A 9,266-nucleotide genomic window follows, 5' to 3' on the forward strand; every position below is an offset into this window, starting at 1 on the left:
ACCCATTGAAACATATTTTCTTTAAATTGATTTCTTAAGATTATATATATAGGTAGGTTATATTAGCTATGAACTCTTTCAGGATTGTAAAGGGGGCATTTCAACATAGTGCTTATAATAAGGGGCCATGGATCTGAAGAGCTGAGAGTCAAAGGTCTATTGCATGCACCTCCTGAAGCTGGGATTGGCCAAGAGTGAGAATGGTGGAGCTTGTGGTATATAAACTCGTGGAGATGAGGCACTTCAATGATCTTTGAGTCGATTTAATTATTTTATTTAAAAAAGAGGAAACTGAGGCCAGAAAAGGGAATTGGTTAATGTCACCCTACTACTTATATGTTAATACTGGACCAGACCCAGTTTTCTTAATGGTAAAGGTCAAATTCATCCATATGAAACTACTTGAAAGGGATTTCCCTGGTGGTCCAGTGGTTAGGACTCGGCGCTTTTACTGTGGTGACCCAGGTTCAATCCCTGGTTGGGGAACTAAGATGTCATAAGCAGCCTGGTGCAGTCTTAAAAAAAAAAGAAGGAAGAAACTACTTGAAAATAAAATTAACATTGTGTAAGCGAAATGTTGAGAAAAATATCCTAAAGATCTGTTATGGGCTTCCCTGGTGGCGCAGTGGTTGGGAGTCTGCCTGCTGATGCAGGGGACACGGGTTCGTGCCCCGGTTCGGGAGGATCCCGCATGCCGTGGAGCAGCTGGTCCCGTGGGCCATGGCCGCTGGGCCTGCGTGTCCGGAGCCTATGCCACAGCAGTGAGAGGCCCGCGTACCAAAAAAAAGATCTGTTACAACAGTTTAATATTATACAATTAAATCTACTATTTTCTAATGTTAAGATGTTGAAAGCCAGATTCTACTAATGTAGAGTTGATTATAGAATTGATTATATCAAATCAATTGTATTTGGGATAATAGCTAACTCAACATTGGCAGAGGAAGCATTTATTTAATGAACTTGTGAGTTGAAATTATTCCTGCTCATTTCTATTTATTTTTCTGATAAAATAAATAGAACCTGGGCAAATTTTTTTTTTTTTTTTTTTGGTGGTATGCGGGCCTCTCCCTGTTGTGGCCTCTCCCATCGCGGAGCACAGGCTCCGGACACGCAGGCTCAGTGGCCACGGCTCACGGGCCCAGCCTCTCCGTGGCATGTTGGATCTTCCGGATCGGGGCACGAACCCGTGACCCGTGCATTGGCAGGCGGATTCTCAACCACTGCGCCACCAGGGAAGCCCTGGGCAAATTTTTGAATAGCCCAACAAGCAATTCACAAGGCTGATTTTAGCCAATCTACACTAGGACTGGTTACTCCAGTCCAAAACAGTGGGCCAAAATGAAGGCCCGAGCACTATCATACTTCTCCATCTTGCCCAGAAGGGCCAGTCACCAAAAGCTACCGGTTTTTCCTTCCTGGCTCAACTTTGTTCACACCTACTTAGCTTCGAAGTTGCCATAAGCTTTCCTTTGCTGCCACCTACTGGATGTAGTGAGTATAGTTAAATAAAGCTTTTGTCTTCCTATGTATTGTATTTTAATGCGAAATAGGGAATTCAGGTATTGGCCACTGAATTTGGACTCAAACATTGGACATTTAAAGTTGTTTCCTCTAATGACTACAGCAACTTTAATGTCAAGCAAAGCAAATAAACCTATGAATCTCCGTTTTCAAAGCCCCTCTTCTGTCCTTATAAAGTTATACTTTAAAGTTCAATCACATGATTCCCTTTTTAAAAATCAGTGGTCTAGGGCTTCCCTGGTGGCGCAGTGGTTGAGAGTCCACCTGCCGATGCAGGGGGACACGGGTTCGTGCCCCGGTCCGGGAAGATCCCACATGCCGTGGAGCGGCTGGGCCCCTGAGCCATGGCCGCTGAGCCTGCGCGTCCGGAGCCTGTGCTCCGCAACGGGAGAGGCCACAGCAGTGAGAGGCCCGCGTACCGCCAAAAAAAAAAAAAAAAATCAGTGGTCTACAAGAGGGTAAATATACTTGTATTACTCATGTCTTGATGTGAAACATAATGTACCCTACTCACTGCAAAGAATGAGGCACTGGGCTTCCCTGGTGGCGCAGTGGTTGAGAATCCGCCTGCCGATGCAGGCGACGTGGGTTCATGGCCCGGTCCAGCAAAGTCCCACATGTCGCGGAGCGGCTGGGCTCGTGAGCCATGGCCGCTGAGCCTGCGCGTCCGGAGCCTGTGCTCTGCAACGGGAGAGGCCGCAACAGTGAGAGGCCGGCATACCGCAAAAAATAAATTTTAAAAAATGAGGCACTGACGGACTGGGAGCAATGAATTAGGATAATAACTTTTAGGAAAAGTTGCTTTGGAAATGGGCCCTTATCCCAGGAAATGGGGGACACTTGGTAGCTTGGAATTTCAGTTGGATAAAAAGGAGAGGTGGATGCAAAGAAGATAGGTGGTGATGAAAATTAAAACCATAGCACTTGCTATATTCTAGCACACCCCAAAGCACTTCACAAGCATTCTCATGTGCTTTCACAACAACCCTATGAGGCAGATACTGAACCACTTTACAGATGAGGAAATCGAGGCTTAGGAGGGGTTACGTTGGCCAAGGCACCCATCTGGTAAGGGGCAGAGATGATGGCACAACCCTCAGGTCTCAACCACAAGCTGTGCTGCCTGCACTGGCCCCAGGGGACGACAAACAGTGGAATTGTCAAGAGCCAGAGCCAAAGCAGCACCTTGGATCAACGTAATTGGTTTTAGTTCAATAAATCACAGCCAAGAGGAGCCTAGGGAGACAGGACAACTACATATCATGTGGTATCCTAGATGGGATTCCAGAACAGAAAAAGGACATTAGGTGAAAACTAAAGAAATAAAGTCTGGACTTACGTTAATAATAACGTATCATTGTTAGTTCATTCATTGTGACAAATGTACTACCATACTAAAGTAAGATTAAAAAAATAAAAAAGCCTGTTTTTTAGAGAATGATGAACACTGTGGAAAGCATGTGATTCCTAAGAGTGAAGAGATGCATTGCTATAAAATTTGATTTTGAATCAGGTTAAGGATATTAACATGACCAGGGAAAGGAAACCATCAAGTGACTTAAATTGTCCAAATCCAGGTATTTTGTACTAGGAGGGAACATTCTCCATACTATTTCATCTGCTGATACTTCTCTACTTCTCTTTCTCTTTTGTTCATAAATATTCACACACACACACACACACACACACACACACACTCTCAACTCCTATAACAGTTTATGTTACATTAATTAAAATGCTCAAGGCGTGGTCATGATGTGCTGAGCTCTACGTGCCTTATCTTAGCTCCAACCTCCTAATCCTGGGAGAGGTCCTGTAATTCCCATTCTACAGGATTATACGAGACAACCCAACCACACAGGCAATCCACAGCACCCCACTCCTCACCGCTACACCAAGCCAGGTCAAGAATGAAAAGGATGAACAACTTAACACTATAATACAAATGAATTAATAAGATCACATCATTCAAGGGACACAGAAAGTAACTCCCAAATGTCAAGTCATTATTGAACATGTCAGGATGTGCAGGAAACTGAACAAGTAATTTGGGGTTTAGGAGAACATAAAGATGATCATTTAAGGTTTTAAAGTAGCCTTGTAATGAAGCCCATTTCATCTTAGAAGGCTAAGTTGCACGGACTTCAGTTATAAACTGAAGAAACTTGGGAGGTAAGCTAAACTAACCAGCAGCAGCTCAGACAGAATTCATTCCATAATTCATTCATTACAGTCCTAGAGAAAAACTTAAGCTTTTTTACTATAAAATATAGCAATTTTAGAAAGCTTGGAAAAGGAGGATATAAAGTTAAAATCACTCATAATCTCAACATCCAGAGGCAGGAGCAGACCCACGTTTTTTAAGGATTTGTAAATTTCACAAGGACACAAAAGCCAGGATGCTGGAAGGAGCCATTAAAGTGTGAGGCCCTAAAGCTTAAACTTCATTCACCTTAAGGTAGGTCCACCTCTGCCCAGCAATGATCATTAATATCGTGGGCTCCTAGAGCCAGTCGCTTGGGTTTGAATGTCAGCAACATCCCTCACTAGCTGAGTAAGACTGGGCAAGTTGCTTAAGCTCCGCTGTGGCTAAGTTTAACTTAGAATATAGTAAACATCGAGCTATTATGGTCCTGTCTTTTCTAAACACATATGCACACACATTTTACAAAACTATCTCACTAGTTTTATGCATAAACATTTTTTCATGATCATGGGTCTTTAAGGCAGACCATATTATACTGAATAGATGTGTAACCTAAATATTCCTCAATTAGACATTCTGGGTATTAGTTAAAAAGGGGGGATACCTAGCATCAGGTGGCTTTATCTATTGAAAGCACAACAAGTCACCTTCATTACATTCTCTAACACCATATACAAAAATAAACTCAAAATGGATTAAAGACCTCAGTGCAAGATTGGATACTATAAAACTCCTGGAGGAAAACATAGACATAACACTCTTCAACATAAATCGCAGCACTTTTTAAAATCCGTCTCCTAAAGCAAAGGAAATAAAAGCAAAAATAAACAAATGGAACCTAATTAAACTTAAAAGCTTTAGCACAGCAAAGAAAACCATCCACAAAACAAAAAGACAACCTACTGAATGGGAGAAAATATTTGCAAACAATATGACCAATAAGGGATTAATATTCAACATATATAAACAGCTCATATAACTCGACATCAAAAAACAAAAACCCGATTAAGAAGCAGGCAGAAGAAATGAATAGACATTTTTCCAAAGAGGAAATGCAGATGGCCAACAGGCACATGAAATGATGCTCAACATCGCTAATCATCAGGAAAATGCATATCAAAACCACAATGAGATATCACCTCACACCTGTCAAAACGGCTATCATCAAAAAGAACACAAATAACAAATGCTGGCAAGGATGTGGAGAAAAGCGAACTTCGTACACCACTGGTGAGAATGTAGATTGGTGTAGCCACTATGGAAAACAATATGGAGGTTTCTCAAAAAACTAAAATTAGAACTACCATATGACCCAACAATTCCACTCCTGAGTATATATATATGGGGAAAAAAAACAAAAACACTAATTCAAAAAGATATATGCACCCCAATGTTCATTAGCAGCATTATTTACAATTACCTAAGTATGGAAGCAACCTAGGTGTCCAGCAGATGAATGGATCAAGAAGATGTGGTATATATATATATTTATACAATGGAATATTACTCAGGCATTTAAAAAATGAAATTCTGCCATCTGCAACAACATGGATGAACCTAGAGTGTATTATGCTGAGTGAAATAAGCCAGGCAGAGAAAGACAAATACTGAATGATATCACTTATATGCGGAATCTAAAAAAGTACAACAAACTAGTAACTAAAACTAAAAAGCAGCAGACTCACAGATATAGACTAGTGGTTACCACTGGGGAGAGGGAAGCGGGGGACAATATAGGGGTAGGGGCTTAAGTGGTACAAACTATTAGGTATAAAATAAGCTACAAGGCTATGTTGTAGGGACTTCCCTGGTGGCACAGTGGTTAAGAATCCACCTGCCAATGCAGGGGACAGGGGTTCAAGCCCTGGTCCGGGAAGATCCTATGTGCCGCGAAGCAACGAAGCCCATGCGCCACGACTACTGAGCCTGTGCTCCAAAGCCTGTGGAGCCACAACTACTGAGCCAAAACAAAATTACTTTCATTGCCAAAGATTAGTAACATTCTAAAGAATAAGTCAACTGGACATGATCTTTGATAAAGATGTCAATTAATAGGGTTTACTGGAGAAACAAGAACCTCTTGAGTTGCACAACTCCAGGGGGTACTGCCCTCACTTAGAATACAAAGTTGATATTACCCCATGGGGTTACACATGGCTGAGGTCTCAGGGAGAGCAGTAGAGAAGATGCTGGTACTAGAGGGAAACTTCTAGAAACCAGGCCCTTCCCAGACATCTTCACTCTGTTGTCCGTTTTAACGTGAAACAATGAAGACGTGGGAGAGGGTAATTTCTTTGCCCAAAGTTACCAAGAGGCAGAGTGGAGGTCAAAGACATTTGATAAGCCCTGAAGTCTATAATATTGACTCCCAACCGAGGACAGCTACCTCTAGGTGGTCAGTCCACGGTCTAAACCCTGATTTCCCTAGTAATTAGCAGTGAGAATTGGGGCATGTAAACTAACCTCTGTGCTTCCTCAGTAAAACTGAAATTTCTCTGCACCTCCAGGGTTGCAATCACCCACATACAACAGCTATGACATGACCCTCCATGGTGTGATATGCTAAGGTGTGTTAGTTTGTGAGCATTTTAATAATGCTTCTCATGCATAAAGCCTTACAGGTACATTTAGTGGTATAATTGTACTCGAGACCAAAAGCAGTATTTTCACCAGCTCTTATTAGCAGGAAGATCTCCAAGGTGACTGCATGAAAGTCACACACCAAATTTGAACTGAAAATGCATCCCTCTGGCTTCAACTCCAAGCCAATTAGAATCACCTGAGTCACCATGAATTTAGTTTTCTACATTAGAAGGAACAGTAGTGATCTCTTTCCCCCTAGGAACCAAAATATCCTTCACTTAGAAGTTGGAATCAGAAGTATTATCACCATAGAATAATAAGAGTTGAAAACTTTAAGGCAGCTGAAACCCAAGCTACCTGGGCTCCAGGCAACAGACAAGATAAAGCTCTTCTGTGACGATCACACTAAGAGCAGGAGGTCTGGGGGTTTCTTCCCCACAGTGCTTAATACCTGTAACTAGAGAGTAACTTTTATTCATGTATCAATTGTTGAGAACAAATGTCACTTAACATTTAACGCAAGCCTGTAAGTTACATATTAGTGTATTCTAATTTATAAAATAGTTAAGGTTTAACAAATGGCAAAGACATTTCTTTTTTTGAGGTTGATCAGAAACTTTTATTTGGTCCTTATCATTTATTAAGCAACCTACAAAATCATTTTCTATATCTCTACTGCAAGCAGCACCAGGTGCATCCAGGCAGAAAAGGAAGACACAAGTAGTGGAAGCCCTTACAGAGAAAAGCTAACAGGTGAGATCTCTGCTTATCCAGGCTTAGGTGAAGGTAGAACAGGCAAAGTGTGTAAGTTCAGTATTCCAAAGACTCTTCTTGAAAGCTGAGGCCTGCAGCGGGCCTAGCTGAAGGATACAGGTACAGGCTCACAAAACTGCCCAGCTCAGCAATCAATCCAAAGTACCTTCCAGAAGATCAAATTCATCCACAGCTTCTATTGCATTACCCAAATCTCTCCTCTGAAGGGTTTTTCTCTTCCCTTGTTGAGCACAACAGTAAGCATCTTTTGCTACAGTTTCCATAAAGTTCCAAGGCTCGTGCCAAAATGAAGCTGGCTTCCTGTCCCGCGAGCGTCACGTCGAGGTCTACCTTCACCCAGGCCTTCACTCGCACCAGAGGCAGCCTCGAGACGAGCCCCAGGCGCACTCTTCGGGAATTGGGGCTGTGAAGCTGCTGCATCCCCACCGGTGCCCTCCTCCTCCCAGGAAGCCCCGTTTCCAGCCACCATCTGGGCCCCCACTGACAATGATTTTTTAAAAACTAATTTCTGGGGCTTCCTTGGTGGCGCAGTGGTTGAGAGTCCGCCTGCCAATGGAGGGGACACGGGTTCGTGTCCCGGTCCGGGAAGATCCCACATGCCACGGAGCGGCTGGGCCCCTGAGCCATGGCCGCTGAGCCTGCGCGTCCGGAGCCTGTGCTCCGCAATGGGAGAGGCCACAACAGTGAGAGGCCCGTGTACCGCAAAAAACAAACAAAAAAACCCCTAATTTCTGGAAAGTACAATTAAAAAAAAATGCAAAACCCACATTAATTGGGGTATGTCAAAGGGACACAGGAGCCAACTGAAATAGCTCTCAATGGCCAAAGCTAGAACAATTTGAACAAAATGTAGTACTGGATTATAACCCAGAGTATAAAGTAGCCATGAGTTCATACTGATATAAATGAATAAATAGGGGATGAGACAAATCTCCCTTGCAAAAGATTTCCAAATAATTTATATATACTCCACCTTCAAGAAGGTAGAGCTTAATTCAACCCCCTACTCCTATAGGAGTAGGGAGTCTAAAGCGTGCATAGACTTCTTTCCAGTTTATAAGAGGGCTGTAGGATGGAGAAAGTAGCTTTACTCGGAGAAACCTGACAAACGCCATCCAGCCAGGTGATCAAGGTTAACATTAACCGTTAAGGAATGTTGACGCTATGTACCCTGATATGAAGACCAGCACTTTACTTGTGGTCCTCCTCCCGCAAAACTCATAACACTAGTCTAATTATGAGAAAATATTAGGCAAATCCCGAGAGGGGCATCCTACAAAATACTTGATCAGTACTCCTTAAAACTGTCAGAATCATCAAAAGAAAAGCCTGAGAAACTGTCACAGCCAAGAGCCTAAAGAGTATTCTGGATGGGATCCTGCAAAAGAAAAAAGACATTAGGTAATAACCAAGGTAATCTGAATAAGGTATGGACTTTACTCAATAGAATTGTCAATAATGGTTCATCAATTGTTACAAATGTATCATACTAATGTAAAATGTAATGTGGGAAACGAATGAAAGGTATATGGGAACTCTAATATCTTCTCAATTTTTCTGTAAATCTAAAATTTTTCTTTTTTTTTTTTTCTTTTTGGCAGTACACGGGCCTCTCACTGCTGTGGCCTCTCCCGTTGTGGAGCACAGGCTCCGGACACACAGGTTCAGCGGCCATGGCTCACGGGCCCAGCCGCTCCGCAGCATGTGGGATCTTCCCGGACCGGGGCCCAAACCCGCGTCCCCTGCATCGGCAGGCGGACTCTCAACCACTGCCCCACCAGGGAAGCCCTAAAATCATTCTTATAGCACAAGGAATATGGTCACTAATACTGTGATAACTTTGTAAGGGGACAGATGGTTACTAGCCTTATCGTGGTGATCATTTCATGATGTACTTAAATGTCGAATCACTATGTTGTACACCTGAAACTAATATTATCAACTACATTTCAATAAAAATAACTGTTCCAAAAAATATTTAATTTTTTTAAGTCTACAAGGTACATACAGTAACATAAGTGTATAGAAAAAAGTGTAGAAACACACTAAACCGATAATATTTTTATGGTAATTTTCTTACCTGTACTGTATAAATTCTTATATGGAAGATATATATGTAATTACTATGATAATTTGGGATATATTGGGGGGAAGGAAAAATGAAAACCAGTTGAGGCCC

General features: G+C 42.2%; 1 pseudogene; it reads right to left on the bottom strand.

The window, feature by feature from the left end:
• Positions 1 to 6,923: 6,923 nt before the first annotated feature.
• On the bottom strand, positions 6,924 to 7,648 carry LOC131758702 (DNA polymerase epsilon subunit 4-like; annotated as a pseudogene).
• Between the last annotated feature and the right edge of the window lie 1,618 nt (positions 7,649 to 9,266).

The sequence above is a fragment of the Kogia breviceps genome, chromosome 6 (assembly GCF_026419965.1).
Source record: "Kogia breviceps isolate mKogBre1 chromosome 6, mKogBre1 haplotype 1, whole genome shotgun sequence".
Taxonomy (NCBI): Eukaryota; Metazoa; Chordata; class Mammalia; order Artiodactyla; family Physeteridae; genus Kogia; species Kogia breviceps.